This window comes from Agelaius tricolor, unplaced genomic scaffold, assembly GCF_023055355.1.
Source record: "Agelaius tricolor isolate 1412-34295 unplaced genomic scaffold, bAgeTri1.0.p SCAF_3, whole genome shotgun sequence".
NCBI classification, from domain to species: Eukaryota; Metazoa; Chordata; class Aves; order Passeriformes; family Icteridae; genus Agelaius; species Agelaius tricolor.
The window spans coordinates 42,534,975-42,552,368 of NW_027269263.1; the positions used below are offsets into that span (position 1 = coordinate 42,534,975).

The 17,394-nt window shown below is 34.6% G+C and overlaps 1 long non-coding RNA gene across 6 annotated transcripts in view; it reads right to left on the minus strand.

Moving 5' to 3' along the window:
• Positions 1 to 1,071: 1,071 nt before the first annotated feature.
• The window catches only part of LOC139588371 (uncharacterized), a 130,204-nt gene continuing 113,881 nt past the window's right edge, over positions 1,072 to 17,394 (minus strand). For 2 of the 6 annotated variants that reach the window (XR_011678656.1, XR_011678651.1), the window contains one exon: positions 6,045 to 11,292. This is a non-coding gene — a long non-coding RNA (uncharacterized lncRNA). Of the gene's footprint in view, positions 4,592 to 5,278; positions 6,018 to 6,044; positions 11,293 to 17,394 lie in introns of those variants that run through there. The other 4 variants (XR_011678654.1, XR_011678655.1, XR_011678653.1 and 1 more) reach the window with 4 other exon arrangements.

The following is a 17,394-nucleotide window of genomic DNA, read 5'->3' on the forward strand; positions in this document are numbered from 1 at the left end:
TAAAAAAATTGCCTCAGATGGCAATTACAAGTGATCTCTGAGCCTTCCTAATTAGAATGCCAACCCAAATTTTGTACCCTGGACCCTATTACTCCTGTCTGGTCTAGTCAGTTTAAAGTACTGTGGGATCCACCACAGTTTGCAGAGGATTCTGTTAAAAGAAAAACTTAGATGTGCTTGACTGTGTGATGTGGCTGGTATATGCTATGGGAAATGGCTTTGGAATGGTTATGGGAAAGGGCTTTAAAATGGGATAATGAAAATACAGAGAACTATACTGCAGAGGGTTTTTGTTCTCCTTTCCACTTTTTTTTTTTTTTTTTTGTAGTTTATTGCTACCTATTATTTGTTTAAAAAGAAAATGTAGGGGAGAGAGATGGGCAAATGACCTTAATCCACTACCAGAGTGAAGATGATTTCCTTTTGCTCACTTTAAAATACTAGTCAGTAATTTGCTTATGCAGGTCTATTGCAAAGACTGGCTGAATTTTTTTCATTGAAGATATATTATAAAGCAAATATTCTACAGTATTTTTTTCAGATTTCCACAGGAAAAAATATTTTTTGGAGATCAGTGTGTTTGGTTTGATTTCTTAGCACCTAATGCTTTTCTCATACAAAATTCAATCAATAATCATCCAAGATGCATTTGGTATTCATTCTATACCATTTTTCTTTAGTATTATTACAATACAGAAACAAATTCCTTCTGTGTTTCATGGCAGAGGATTTTAGTTGGTCTCTAAGTACATTTATACATGCTGAAAAGTAGCTAAAGGAAAAGCAAATCCTTAGTCATCCTGGTGTCACAGCAGCACCAGAAATGAAAATGAATGGGCTACAACTAGATTGCTGCAGTGGAAAGCAGATGAATAAAACTTGACTGGACACTTTATGAGGGCTAGAGCATTCATTTATTTATCCATAAAGTATCACAGTACAAAATGCACTAGAACAAAATGTAAAATTAAAAAAAGTATCTGTTTATGTCCTTAATGACCTACTGGTCAAATATGGTTTATTTAACTCTTTCAGTATATGACAACAGATTAATTTTTAGTGTGGCCATACTCAGCTATTCATCACATTCACGACAAATGTGACACCAGCAAAGCAATTTTTTCTGTAAGAATCATGTACATAATGAGGATCAAGGAAGATGGCAGGTAAAGTGGGATTTTTTGTTGAGACACACATAATCTAAATACACAAGCACAATTTTTATAGTTTAAAAACATGGAGGAATGAACAGGACTATTAGGATCATCAGACAAAGGAGATATTGGCCTTCTGACACTTGGCTTTTTAAATGTTAGAAAGATCCCTGCTGCTTTATCTATAGAAACAGAAGACTTCATATGAATTCATATAAATTTTAGCTTGCCTGCTCTAAAAGCTTCTCTCTGCATTGTCATCCTCTTCCTCAGCTAAAACAAGGTCATTCAAATCAAGTAGGTGTGAAGGACAGAAAAATGGGTTAAGGATGTTTATCAGAGCTAAGTTGGCAATGAAACTCAAATGTGATGCCTAGAAAAGCAACAAATTTGCTAAACTGAATTAACTGCAACTGATAAAGGCAGGTGACTGAAGTTACCTTGGAATATTTCTTGGCAAGATTTTTCTGATTTTTATAGTATGTATTAAAGAAAATAACAGCTGTTATTTTTCAGCTCAGCAATTATCAGCAGCTCTTTTCCAGCTCTAAAATTATACAATTACTTATCAGGAGAGCTATATGCAAACATGAAACATATCAAATGTTTCTTCTTGTGAAAATAGTTACATCATAAGGATGTCTTTCAAATATCTTCTGAACTAGGATTCCTGAGCTATTCATTTATACCAAAGCCTAGTTCCAAACTGATAAAAAAGGAATATGTAATATGAAGGTCAATTCAGAATGGTTCAAATAAAGAGATAAAGAGTAGAAATAAAAGAAGCAAAAGAAGAAAATCAACTTTATGTACCTGTTGAAATTTTGCAAACCAGCTCTTCAGCATGGGATGGTTTGCTGTGGTATACTGCACTTGCTTCATGAGACCTACTTTCACATCCATATAAGAAGTGTAGAAGAATCAGGAGACATCTTCCTGCAGCATCTGGAACAGACAGCTATTTACAGCTACTAGCCAGTGGTAGCAACCTTGAGAATGACTCTGACCTTGACAACCAGTATTTACTACCGAGAAGGCCATTCTACATTTAATCAGGTTGCAAAAGCTTAGATAGGGGAAAAAGTGCTTCTAAGTAGACTGATTTCAAAAGACTAACTGTTAAGGAGACATCATAATTACCCCACTTTCAGTGTATACAGAAAATTGAATCTTTATAATGGTTCCAGTGATTTTCTCTTTTCTCCTGGGCATTTCCAGTGAAGTATGACATACTTGGACTAATACTGATACTCCCAGTCCAAGATTTATCTGAGGAATTTCCTAGAAGAGTGGAAATATAGCTACCTGTTATCTGGGTGATAATCTTCTGCCTAGCATGTTTAACTAATCCTAATATAAAATTCTTTTGAGAAAAGTACTATGTACCTTGACCAATATAAAATTATTTTTTGGGAGATGAATCTCTGGACAGTGATTTAGTTTTGTAACCAAGAGATGAGTACCACCTAGCCCATAAACACAGATGGATCCTTTGAAGAGTTGCTCTCTATTACTATGTACTATTAGAATCCACATGTATAAGTAATCCCATCAGTGACTTCATAATTTCTTAGCTGATTGCAAAGAACTAAGTCAACTCCTTCAGCAAGACAGGCTTAGGGAATGTTTACAGGTAAACAGATGCATTGGACCCAGCCATATCCTCTCTCCAGCTGCTGGTGTTAGTTTTTGATTTGGTGCTGGTAAGGAAACTTAGAAAAAACTCTTCTTGGGAAGTGGTGAGGGAATAGATGGGAAAGAGCACAAAAAACCATGAGCACCCTGCAGGTGTCAATTCACAGTCACAGAGGTACATGTATATGCACAACCACAGGTTGCCACTGATCAGAGTAGGGGTGCACTCCATGCTTCTTTTTTCTGTAGCAGGACCTCTGCTGATAAGACAAGGGGTAACAATTTTAAAAGAGAGTAGATTTAGACTAGATACGATGAAGAAATTTTAATGATCAGGGTGGTGAAACACTGGCCCAGGTTGTCCAGATAGGGTGTAGGTACCCAGTCCCTGGAAATAGGTTATGTTGGATGGGACTCTAAACAACCAGGTCTAGTTGAAGGTGTCCTCACTTATTGTGGGTGGGTTTTGCTGCAAAACAAAAATGGGAGCTGAAAAATCTCCCTTATTTTTTAGTGCTTTTGATCCCTCTTCATTCTACCTTTTTTATAGTATCATTGATTTAAGTGTGTAACAGCAGCCAGCATAACGTCAATTATCTTAGAAGAAATGATGAACAGGTTTTTAATCCTCTGGTTTGCCTTTTTTCTTCATGGTTACAAAGAAAACGCCCATGTTTCTGCATCTCTAGATCAGCATTGTTAAAAAAAAAAACCAGAGAAAAAAGTTATTTATTTGTGCCTGGAAAAGATTAAAGTGTTCAAATATTTTAAGAAAACACTTGAATACAGAACTGTGACCCCGCATTAAGTCTCATACAAGATAATTGTGGAGAGTGAATATTTCTCTGACTACATGGACTGACAATTTAAAGATTTTTTTTTATGTGCTATTTCCCTTCCTTTTTCTCAAAAAACAAGTTTTGATGAAGAGCAGATGTAGATCTGCAACAGAAAGGAAGGGACAAATTACATGTCAGTCATAAATGGAAAGGATACCAAGCCCATCAATTTTATACAGTTATGTATATAAAGATAGCTGAAGATGTGTGCTGTAGTATGGAAAATTATCCATATCTCAGGTTCTATAATAATAAAGAAATTAAAGTCAGCAAGTTTTTCTTGACAGTTTCTGTGGTACCAAATGATTGTCTAAAATTTTTAGATTAAGAAGGAAAAACCTAGATATTTTTCTGAATTTCTCTAGGGAGAAAAAAGGCAGGACTAAGTTATCATCTCCGTTTTCTGAAAAAAAATGAAAAAAATCAAAAGGAAAACCAGAATCTCAAATTAAAATTAGCAGTGTAATTTTAAAGAAATTAAAGAAAGTGTGATAATATGGTTGAAGCAAACATAGGGATTCCAAGAAAAGTGAGGCTAAAAATTCGATTCCTCCATGAAAAAAATGTAGCTAGGCAAAATTAGGTTTTCCTCAGAGAGTTCTGGCTTCAGGTTCCATTAAACTGGTCTCCAGTGAGAGGTAACCTTTTGATTCTATGATCCCTCCTGTTCACAAGCTTAAGAGTTAAAGTAGAACTGATGACCAAAGAGATGAATGCCCTTAATAACTACATCTGAGTATTCATTTGCAATCATTCTGATTAACCAAGATACAAATGGAAGGGTTTCTTTCAATGACTGTGAATGAGAGTTTCCATGAAAAGACATGAGACTTCTCAAATTTTCTTTTATTGTTGTAATGGATCCAGCCAATGTGAAAGCTTCAACTTTATTGTCAGTCAAAATGCAAGCCAATATATTTCCTAATCCATGAAAAACAGGCCTTTGAAGATCCGTATGAAACTCTGTGGAGAGATGAGACAACTTCAGGCAGCAAGGCAATTAAATACAAGCAGTATTTTTATAATAGTACTGTGCTGTTTACAGAGACTGAAAACTAATGTTCAGTAGCTACTATTTTTCTGGTTAAGTTGCAGTTTCTATCTTTTTTTCTAACATAAAAAGCAGAGATGAGGTTCACTAGTAGGGCAGCACGGAAATGTCTTTGAAGTGGTTTAATCTCCACCTCCTCGTGACCTCTGTTTTTATGGCAGAATAGGCCACAGTAGGGCCATGTAATTCCATTAGCCATCCTTTCTAATCTGAATAAAATAAAATTATCAAAAGGGGTGGAAATATCACAGTTATGTAGCATTGTTGTCAGAGATATATATCACATATATTATCAGAGCACAAAAATAAACCCAAAACCAATCACAGAATATTCTGAGCTGGAAGGGGCCTCCGAGGATTGTCAAGCCCAGCTCTGAACTGTAAGGCCCATACAGGGATTGAGCTCACTGCCTTGGTGTTACAAGCACACTGCTCTGCCCAACTGATCCAAGGCAGTTTATATGATGAATGCAGCTCAATGATTAAACAGGAGTGTTTTTCTGGCTGTCAGTAGGGAAAAAGATGTTGTTTTGCCAAAGACTTACACATCTGTTTGTACTGGTTGAGTTAACTGCCAAAATAAGAGAAAGGTCAAAGAGTCCAAGAAAAATCTAGTTTTTTTATTCATTTGCTGTTAAACTGCCATGCAGTCAGATGTACTGACTTGCATGACTACATAGGTCCAAAACAAAGCCTGTGGTCAGTTCCTCTTCACATAAACAGGTAAACAGTTCTGTTTTATGAGGTACTTTGTTCTTATCACCCATGTGTCCATGAAGTACAAACCAGACCTTTGTGAATAATCTCTGTTAAATATTAAGATGATTAGAAAGGCATGTTATATATATTAAGGTGTGCTAAATTAGTTCAAACTTACTAAAATTAATGATGTTTTCTGGAACTCACCATTGTACCATGCACATATTTGAGATTTTTACTGAGTGGCAGATTTTGAATTGTGTCTACATTATTTTTGTGTCTATCAGTATATCTTTGTACATAAAGCTGATATGCACTTTTAATAGTTCATTCTTCTTGTTACCTAATTGTTATCTAATGCCATAGTGATTGCTGTGTTTGGATCACCTCTGTATTTTTGTTCATTGACAAACAAATCTAAAGATGCAACTTTTGTTCATTCTTCACATTTGATATTGTGGCAGCTTCAGTCTCTGTTAAGTGGCTCTGTCAGTTTTTCAGGCAGATAAAATAAGAACCTGATGGGATAAATAAAGCCATACATTTCAGCTAGAGCTACTCTCTGATCAGGGAATACACTGTGAAAATGCTTGAAAAATCTCCATCTTCTGAAGAAGAAATCAAATGCAGCCTTCAAAGCTGATGGGATAAAAAAGCCAGAATCAGGAAAACAACAGGCAGAAGATGGAATTTATGAAAATTTAACGAGTATCTTTATTTCAAATGATAATGAGCATGGAGAATAAAGTTTGGACTCATAATAATATTCCTAGCAGCCTTGGAGCAGTTCTTCATAAATACAAACATTTTCATGGTTTCTGAGAATCTTCACAAAATTGCAAAAGATTTATTTTTAAAACAGTTACACAGCCCAGAAGCAGGACACATACACACATGCGCATGCATTTTCTTTTGACTTTAGTGGTTCTACACAGCGGAGAATACGGAATAGTTCTGTAGAGTGTGAGTCAGTTTGCATTTCAGAGTACAAACTCCGACACACAGACAACTGTCATTCTTCCTTTCTTGTTTTTGCTGTGTAGAGAAAGTTACAAGTCATGCATTCATAGAGGGATTAAATGGTGTTGTCAGTTGCTCATATTTACCTGGTAAAAAAATATCTTACACCAGGACAGAATAGTTACGTGGCAATACAAAGAAGTGCAAGTGTCTCTACTGCCTGAAGCTTTATCCTAATGTTGTCCTAAATACAAGCTCACAAGCATTAACTGAACCAGTAGAAGGGGCCTTAGCATGAGCAACTGATACTTTAACAGACAGGAGATTGAGTGATATTTTTGAACTTTCAACTGTAAAGAGAAATATGTATTTCCCTAGATTAATTAATTAACATATGTCATATTTTGAAAAGTTAACCAAAAGATTACCTTCTATTATTTGTGTCTTGCTAGTGATGTCTACTATATCTGCAATTTTATTAATGCTGTTATATTGAGTGTACATCAATAATCAATACATACAGTAGTGGCTTGCTCCTTAAATTATCTATGATGCTGGTATATTTTGCCTCTCCTGTTTTCTAGGCTTTAGCTTATATCCAATTACACACACTTTTCCACAGCCAGGGCTCCCCCATCTGTTCTGCCTCTCACAAACATATAGATACAGGTACAGGTATTTCAGATACATGTTCTGAAATGGTCCTAGAAATGTGGGTCAGACCAGTGATACCTGATACCTTTAAAAGATTCAAAATCAGACTTAGAGATATGAGTCAGCCATTAACTCTCTTGGATTTTTATAGGCACTGCAATACAAAGGGCAGTTAAATACAGAGTACTGTTTCTGAAGTCTATTACAGATTAGCATTTTACTCTTTTTCTTATGCATTGTGAGCTTAGGCTTTGAATTCTTCTAGTAGATGATCTGCAAGAGGTCAGCTTGTCTACCAAGAGAAGTGACAGCTTCCTCAGATTCTGGAGGTAAATAAGGATGTTTCATTTCCTCTTAAATCCTACTTTTGGCCTTTGGAAAGATAGTTGCATTTTCCTAGTGTAAGTCTCAAATTTTCAAAATTTCTATTTGGTTGCTAATAAAAATAAAGTTAAAAGGTTAGGAAAGCTGTCAATTCCTGACATTTTTTTTTATAACCTGGATTACATTGCATATTGCTACTCAATTATCTGAGGAATCTGTATTGGTCTTACAGGGAAAATTACATTTATGACTTCACAGGGACTGTTGCTGAGTACTGAGAAATTGAATAGCAATATATCTTCTCTAATAGATATGCAGGTGAAAACATTGCCTAAGCTGTTTCTCTTTAATATCTTGATTTCTTACTCTTCATTGCTGTTCCCTCAGGGTACCACTTTGGTAAACAGAAAAAAGTGTACAATGTGCATAATATAGGGAAGATTAAAAAAGGAAATGTACCCATCAACTCTTCCAAAAGTCCTTAGGAAAGTAGATGGCCACCATAACCTTATCTATACTCATTTTCTTTCAAGCCATTATTTTCTGTCTTTGCAGAACTAGACTTCGTAATTGATAGAACCATCTCTGTAGAGATGCAACTTTAACGTTTAGACAAACTGCTGATGTTCTCAATTCAGTAAAACCTACAACCTTGATTGTATATCTGATGTAACCATAGAGCAAGAGAAGAAACATCACCAGGGCAAAAAATTTCACAGACAAGAGAGATGAGCTCTATGTTCAATTCAACTGAAAAGCCATTTTAAGGAACTCAGAAAAAAACTGGAAAAAAAAAACCCCAACAACACTAAGTAAAATGATCACAGGATATTTTTAATCTATATTTAATGTAATCATACTTGTGATCACTTGACATTCATGATCCTAATAGCCATAGGAATATTCTTCCAACTATTTTTATTGAAGTCTTCCTGAAGTAGTTGCATTAGTAGTAGAAGTAGTAGAGTAGTAGTCTTCCCCAAGTCAGCTGCAGGATGACTTAATGAACTGATGAGAAAGTCATGAAACAATTAATCTGAAAGGCAGGATCCAGGAAACCCAAGCCTTTGGTTTGGTAGCTCTAGTTTGGCTGACATATAATAACTAATCAATAACCTTCTACAAGGATAAAAAAAATAAGGGTTTTCAACATTAAATTGTAATTAGCAAGATTTCCAAGTGGAGATACCACTAGAATAAATGTGCAATACCTTTTTAAAAAAGGAATCTTGGTTTATTTTCATATACCAAGCAAATTTTATGCATATAGATCACATTTCTGTACCACTTTGCTCCTAGAAATTTGAAAGTTTCCTTTACACATGGAAATTTTTGTAGTAGCAGGTTATTGTAATTGCTGACTTTGGCTGTAGCATAGAAAGTGATGAAATACAGGCCTAGGTGGGAGTACGAAGATACCAAGTATGTGTATTCACAAATGGAATCAGGCAGGAAAGCAAATAATCCTTTCATTAATCTCCTACATGTTCAATTATTGTTGTATACCTTTTATGTTTGTAAACATTAAATTTACATGACCTTCAAAATAAAGCACACTTCCTGCTTCAATAAAGCTATATTTTCATTTTCAAGTTTGACAGGTGTCCTAGGACAGGCAGTGTCTAAGTCTGGAATTGTCATCTTTTAGGCCTGCCATCAAGTTCACAAAAGAGCTATGCTGGAACAAGACATCTGAGCTCTGGTTTTCAGTGATAATAAATACAGTCTTAAATACACAAAGTTTGTTATAGGCTGTAAAGAAAGTTCCATGGTTTGCTTCTCTAAAGAAATTTTTCAATAAACTAAAACTTTAAACAAATATTAATCTCTAGAACCTGTGAAATTCAAATATTAAGAATATGACTTAATCTTAAAATAAGTTCTCTATTTACCCATTCCTTATCTCTGTAGCCAGAAGACCTCTATATCACAATTTACCAATGAACATATTCATACAAGGAATGGCATGGTTTAAGTAGTTCTGAAACTCAAAGAGTAACCCATATTCTCCATTAGTTGAAAAAACTCTTTAAACTGGATTTTTATGTACTACTCACCAAAATTACTGTAAGAAAAGCTTTATAATTTTGAACTTGTCAATTAGTTTATAGAAAATACTGACTTTAAACAGGAGAAAATGTGACCTTCAAAAAACTGAAAAATATAGATGCAACATGAATTTTTTAGATATCTGTGTTTTGAAAAATAATACATTTATAGTTTTACAAATAATGATATATACTTACAGAAAAACCTGAGATGTACAAACTGAAGATTTCTAAAACAATGTCTCGTTCTCTACTTTTCAGGATTTTGAGATTTGATGTAAATTATGAATATGTATAAATTCCTTTTTACCTTTAACCATTCATAAAAAAGTAATGAATTAATTTCCAGCTTTGATTAAACAATAGTGTGCTAAACAGATATATTGTTCTAAGCAGTAATTATTATGTAAACAAAGAAATGTCACCTCTCAACTAGCTACAATAGTTATTTATTTGCATTGCCATTGTTTTAATTAAAATTAATATTCTGCATGTAACCACAGGCATTTGCACAACCAGCATAACTTCTGTTTATATCAAAGACCTGTGTAAATAAAAGAAATCTGAAAGTCTTTTGAGGGGAAAAAACCTCAAAACCTACTTAAATATAGCTCAAAGGTTATTTTGTGGTACCTTCAGAGCTTCAGGGCTGTGCTATCTTCCTGAGCTTATTAATATTATTATATTAACTGATGCCCTTGGAAACTGAAGTATCTAATGGCTGTGGTGTGGACAAATGGAACCATGAGGCCTAATTTTTATACTATATCCCATAAAACTTCAGTGACCTTAGTGCCACATCACCTCATGTCCCTGTGCATTTATTCACACATTAATGATCAGAGCAAAATGGGAATAAAATATCTCATAAGGATATATTGAAACTTAATTTATCAGCATCCATAAAACAATCTGGGACCTGAAGATGACAGCTAAAACATTAAATGTATAAATAGTTACTATTTTTGTAACCACTACCAAGGACTGATTTCCCACTTTCTCTTCAATTGCATCTGTACTTCGCAAAATAGAGGACCATCAGTGGTTTGCTGATGGTCCAGGGAGAAAATGTAAAAGTCTTTTCCAGTTGCTCTGGTTTCTGGTTTATCAGGTCTATTTTTGCTAGGGCCAAATTGCTGCATCACCTGTAACAGTGACCTTACATAAGAGAGGTTGGTTTGCAAAAGCCCCTGTGCACCCACTGTGCACCTTGCTAGAGTGCTCCCACTGTGGATCCCACTGTGGATCCCACTGTGGATCACACTGTGGATCACACTGTGGATCACAGTGGCACTGGAGCTGGGATTTGGACTGTGCATGTACAAGGATTCCTTTACTTGGGCTTGTTAGAGCCTGGCAAGAAGCGTCAGTTGAATAGAAACAAAACAGATAACATTCAATTCAGCTGAAAATTTTGGGTCCTATTTCTAGTATATAGACTAGCCTTAGATATCTTATCTTCATCCCTGTCCTGCTGGTGCAGCAGTGATTGAGTAGCTGCAGTCACAGCAATGGCAGTGCAGTGTCTCTGAGCAGCAAGCACCCAAAGGCCACTGGTCACACTGGTATTAATGGTCCTCTATTTTGCGAAGTCATGCAAAACCAACAGTATATTCATGATTTTGAACTCATGAAAATCAAGACTAGGGTAATATTTGAGAACTCTTTCCTCAGGCAAGTTCAACTCTGTGCTTACATGCACTTCATTTGGAACAACGTGTCCTTCATCTATTTTGAAATTTTATAGCTACATTCAAGAACTGCAATTTATTGAAAAAGTGTGGCGATCCATAAATTGAATCCATTGAATTTTACAATGATAGAATGTTTGTCTTGAGACACAGCAAAGAGAGTACTTACCAACTTCTAGCCTGTAACCAGTTTTCTTTCTTTCTCTGTGAGTGTTTTTGACAGGTAAAATATTGAGCCTGTAGTGATAAAATTTTGTCAATAAATGCATAATGTTTTACACAGGGAAAACTTGTTTTTCTGTCTCTACCCATTGTATAAAGAACATTCTTGTTTAAAAAGCCATAACTCAGTATGTTTGAATAAAAAAACAGAGAAAAATTATTTTATTGGATTCATACATTGACATGCTGTATTTCTTAGTTATTTAAAGCTTGGTAACAAGATAGAAGATTCAATAACACAAAGGCAAGCCTTGACAAGTCAAACAAATTCATTCCACACTGCCAACATTTCAGAGCTCAGAAATGCCCACAGGGGCTCCTTTGTCTCCCATTTATTCAAGGACTCCCATATTTCTATATCATGCAGTAAATACTGTGGTAAATGAAAAACCCCGAAGGTCAGAAAGAACTGAGTTCCAGGTCTAAGCCTTACTAATGCAGCCATGTAGATCAGACTAATTTTTTTTATTCTGGAAACGCTATAGACAAGTCTGTCAGCATTTCACCGGAAAAAAAATGACAACATACTTTTACTGTGCTATGTTCCCTGTATCATTAGGTATACGCTGGGACAGCTTTTTTTAAAAATATATATTATTTTGTTAAATATATTCTGTCATTATATTCAGAGCTTTCTTCTTCTAGACAAATATCCAATAATGTCACAAATATCTTTAAGGGAGCATGATGTCAGGATTTACTTGATTTCTATTTTCTTATCTGATATTCTATGTCATTGGCAAGACTATCACTATCCCAGTTTGTTTCCACTATTGAAGTGCTCAAGCCTGAACCTTGCCAGCTGAGTTCTTATCTGATTTTCAAGGCTTGAAGGTTTTTTTTGAATGTTAGTAATTTATCTCACTGGAGACAGGGCTTTCAAACTGTGAATCTTCCTATATGTTTGAGTCCTACAGAGGCAAGTTGTCTCCAGCTTGGCTGACTGTCAAACTGAGAAAATATTTAGTAAGTTTGAGACAAAACTGCCCTTTCTCAGGATGTAAACTGATTTCCCATGATTCTTAGAGCTATGTGATCTTGTCATGTAACTGTTTTGCTCTTACAGTTTCTACAGTGTAATTACATAAAGGAATTAGGATATATTTTTATGATTTTGAAGAGGAAGCTGCTTTTTCATAAATTTTTTGGCCAATTCAGGAAAACATATTTAGCATTGTATTTTTTTTCACCACCTGTCACTTCAATTTCTACTTGAAGTGTACTGCTCTGTTGTAATGAGCTATTGCTTTATTTAATACATATATTTTTATTACTGTCTGGAAAATTAAGACAAAGATATATAGAAAAAATAATTTTAGGAGAAGCGCTAGAAAAATTAGTGCAGGTGGGGAAAAACTCACATAATGAAAATATTTGAATAGGAAAATTTCACAGACATATTTATCCCTGTATAGGACTACCTGAGTGAAAATAAAAAAAACCAAAACATTGCCATGAAGTTGATTAATACTTTATTTCTCTCTTTCCTTGTTATCAAGAAAGCAGTAACAGTAACATTTTTACAATATTGTGTTTAGATCACTTCCTATAGGTCAAACTTTTTTTTCATACATGATTTAATTTATTTGGAGGTTGTTTTGAACAAGAATGGGAGGTACAGACTTCTTTCTGGATCTGAATAAGAAAAACCCAACAAATGGCCAAATTAAATAGTTGTCGTAAAAAGCTAGAACAAAGAGTAGACAGATAACAAGTAAATTTTACATCCCTTCAGATGAAAAGAACTCTGCTTTCATGCATCATCAGATAGGCCCTGGACAGACCTTCCCATGGTAGACCTGCGAGGGGAGCAAAGTTCCTCCTTCCTGGTTATTTATCTATTACATGATTTTCTTACAATAAAACAAGTTTATCAATAATTTTTACTGACAAAATTATACATAAGAACTTCCTGCTGCACTGTCACACAGAAAAGGCCACAGAGGCAGCATAATGCAGCTTCCAAGTGGGTGATGGTTTTGGGCCCCACTGTTCAACTGAGCTTCCTGATCTTGTTCTGAGGCCAAGGATTTGTGCAGCATAAGGGAGCCTGAGGGCCAGGCTGGACACGGCACAACACTGTGAAATGTGCAGTTGTCAACCTGTCAGAATCACTACATCCCACACCCTTCATCAGCACACAGTTTGCCTTTCCAAAGGTATTATCAATGCAGGTTATATAAGTCACAGGGAATTTTCAAGCTCGAATGGACATGATTCAATAGATTATACCTGGCCTATTTAAATTCCCTTACTCCTTGAATCCAAGGTCGTCTACAAGGCTCCCAATAGTCTGGTACAGTCTAATCTTTGTCTATGGTATTATATATTGAAAAAAAATTATATAGGTTTTACTAAACTTTTATATGTTACAGGACAAAAGCCAAATTCTTGCTATAGAATTACTGTAAATAGACTGAATGCTATGACTAATAAGAGCTGATTTATGATTCTAAGGTCAGAGACAGTTGCTTGGCAACTTCTTACTAAATAACTTCTTTAAAATTAGTGAAAAAAATAAACCTGGAGAGCAATAATTAAAAATTATTCAACACCTTAAAAGGGATATCACAAGTTTACATTCAAACATAAATCTGAAATTAAAATATTTACAGCATTGACTTTTTTCCACCAAATTTTGTTCATGCTCTGTTATTTCATTTTACTTTGTTCTTCTTCTAGCCAGTCACTTCCAGTCCTAATGTAAATTAAGACTATCTCTGCTGAAGATAATGGAATAATAATCACTGTGTCTAGGAAAGACATCTGGATCCCTATTCCAGGCCCCAGACTTTGTAAAATCAAAATGCTCAAAAAGCTAAAACTTGTGGGGGGAAAGTCACAGACAGTATTAGCAGTTATATTTCTTCTGAAATATTACTTCAAAGATATCCAGCAGTGTGTTAATTGTTTTCCTTGGCAAACCTGTAATTCCATCTTTTCTGTGTATTAAATATCAAAGCCATTCTGTTCTGAATCTTCAGTTATTTCTTGAACGAGATATATCCAATTGGCATATCTAGCATTTTTACTCAAAACCCCATAGATTTCTACATATAGGAAAGGAACTACTGGAATTAATGTAAGTGCTGCATATTTTAATTGAAATTCCAGCATTATAAAGCTATTAGTGATATCCTGACAGGAATTCTGAATGATGGGTTCTTGTTGAAGCTGGGTACTTTTCCTTCTAAAAGTAAGAAAAATGTGTAAATGTAAGGAATGGAGAATATTCTTGAGAACTGGGTGAACAAACGTCAACTGACATTTCAGTCCCTAAAATTTAAAAAAATATCTAAGGAATGCCAGGTATGTGGAGCACACTGTGGGTTTTGCACTGTGATAGCTTCAATTTTCCAATATGTTAGCCTGTCTTTTAAGTGTTTGTATATGCTTCAATGATCCGCTAGTATCCTCCAATAAAATTATAAAATATATTGTGAAATTAATACAGGAAAAGGAAAAAGAAAAAAAAGGAAAATAGATAAGAAATTTAAATTAGCAGATTATGAAAAAGTAATGAGTGATTGCTTTGGACAAATAAATATAAAGAAGATTACATCAACAAGAGACACATAGGAAGCAGTAGATGAAAAACATCAAGATATATGCAGAGGTTTCAGATACATTTGATTGATTTTTAGTCAATCAACTTTCTCCTCCCAAGTCTAGGGAAGGTTTGTGACCCCAGAAGAGAAGCAAATGATGTCCAAAGACCGCTGTAACTCTGTGACTTATTTTATGCCTATAAGCTAAATAGTGCTATGATGGTTTTTTTATCCTGAAGCCAACTGGCATAGTCTTGTGTAGGTTTATCCTATGAAATTCCCTTATTCCCCAGAAGAGGCTAGTCTTTTGAGGAATAGTCACTAGCTCAGGCTAAGTTCTGGATGATGCCTCAGTTTTGGGGGCTAAAATACTTAATCCACACAATAGCAAGATGGGCAGTAGAGCTGCAGACCTTGAATGTTTTGTGTAGATGTAGCTCTTATCTTTAATCAATAAATCTCCTGCCAAATACACTATTACTTGAAACTTATTTATTTACTATTACTTGAACCTTATTTATTTTGTGGCTGATTTTTATTTCAGACCAATTTCTTTAATTTCTTCCTTGCTATAATGCTCCTGAAAAGTTGCTTGGCAGCTGAAATTAGCCATTTGCAAGTATGAAATTTGGTGCCCTAAAATTCAGATTTATGACTTCGGTTTCTAGTTTTATTGACATATACTAAAAAAATGAATTAGAGGGAAAAAATGAAAAATAATGTGAACTATAACAATAGTTTTAACAAATCTGTAGTGAAAAAGCAATGGCAAAGGGCTAAATGACTTAAAAAAATATCAAGGTATTTAAATATGAGTAATGTTATAGCAAAAACAGAAGTTAAAATCCTTAATTTTACATACACACAACTTATTGTGTGCTTCTTTACTATCTATAATTCCCACACACATAGTTTCTCTGGAAATATTGGATTGTCTTAGATTTTTTGTTGTTGTTGTTTTTGAAGTCATCAAAAAATATATACTCAGACTTCATACATAAAGAGTTATCAATATCAGAAACAGATGCAGAACAAAAGGTTATACAGGTCCAGCACACAGCTTTCAGCAAGATTACTTTTACTCTTGGTGTGTTTTGATATTTATCTTCAGATATTGATCAGACTTTTTCTCTAACTGTAAAGACATCACTAAAATTGAAACTACCAATATGCTTAGTTTCTCATGTTGCTCAAGCTACTAATAATATAGAAAACCACAGTAATCCATAATTATCATTTTTATTGCTTTTATTATTGATATGTGTATATGAGTATGAAGCTATTTATAAAAAATAAATGCATTATTTAATTCCTTGTGTACTGGAACATTTGGGAACACATTCCTGAATTTTGTATGAGTTCTGTAATTTCCATACACAGGCTGGGATCCCAGGACCACCATAAAAATCATCTCCATGAGAAGCCCACTGAATGAACCTCTGATGGTCATAAGTTCCAGCCAGGTTGATTTTGAGTAGCAGGATTTGACCAGATGTTGGCCAGGTAGGAAAACCATCAGATGCTGTTTTAGCAGCACATCTTTCTGAGCTTCATGATCTTGAAAGTGGTAAGGAAAACTAGAGCCAGGGCAAGAGGGTCCATCTTTCCTACCAAGATCTCAATATTAACACACAAACATATACATAGTATACTAAAAATATTCTGAAAATCTTGGAACTTTCAAAATGAGACATTTCAAAAGAAGGAGGAAGAAGTTTTTAAAGGAGTATAAAAAAAAAATGAAGAATCTTCTAAACTTGTATAACAAAGGATCAAAGGAAAAGATTTTTAGAAAATAGAAATACTTTTACTGTCATGCAGGCTTCAAAATTCCATTTCCATTCTATCAGAAGAAAGTGAGCCTGGACTGAGATTTTGGAGCACAGTGGGGAAGCTATGCATTGTTTGTGCAATAGCTCCTGCAATTTGTATGTAAACTTGATCAGCCTATCTCCCTTACTTGTTCTGTACATGTTTCACAATTCTCTGGCAATTTCTCTAATGTGATCTCCTTTCTTCTCCTACCTCTTTCTCCTCTGCATTAATGCAGGCTACAGAATATTTGCATCTATTATAGGAATAATATTAAGACATCCATGGGCTTGGTTTAATTACTTAATAAGGGTCTTTCTAAGCCTTAAAAGGTAACTAAGAGACAAGGCTGTCATACAAATCTCAGTGCTGTCCATGCAGTCCTGCCCGCTGCCAGAATGGGTCCCACAAGCAAGTACTTTTTACCATTTCAGCTTTTCTTCACCAAGGCATTTAATATCTTGGAGTAATGGTAATTTCATTGTAGACCATTTACACATTCAATTCAAGCTCTACTATATAAATGAGATGAAAGCAAAATTTTAGCTATTAGGTGTTTTCAAGGTTATAATTGGAGTTATAATTTATGACAAGGTTATAAATTAGAGGATTTCTTGTAATATTGTTATTGGACTAAAGGTACGTTTGATATTATGCTAAGGTTTTAATATGTTTTAAATCATATTAAATTTAATAATTTGTTCAAAAGAATGAAGGAAACAAAAAATGGGGGTTTATAATGGAAATTTAAAAAGGC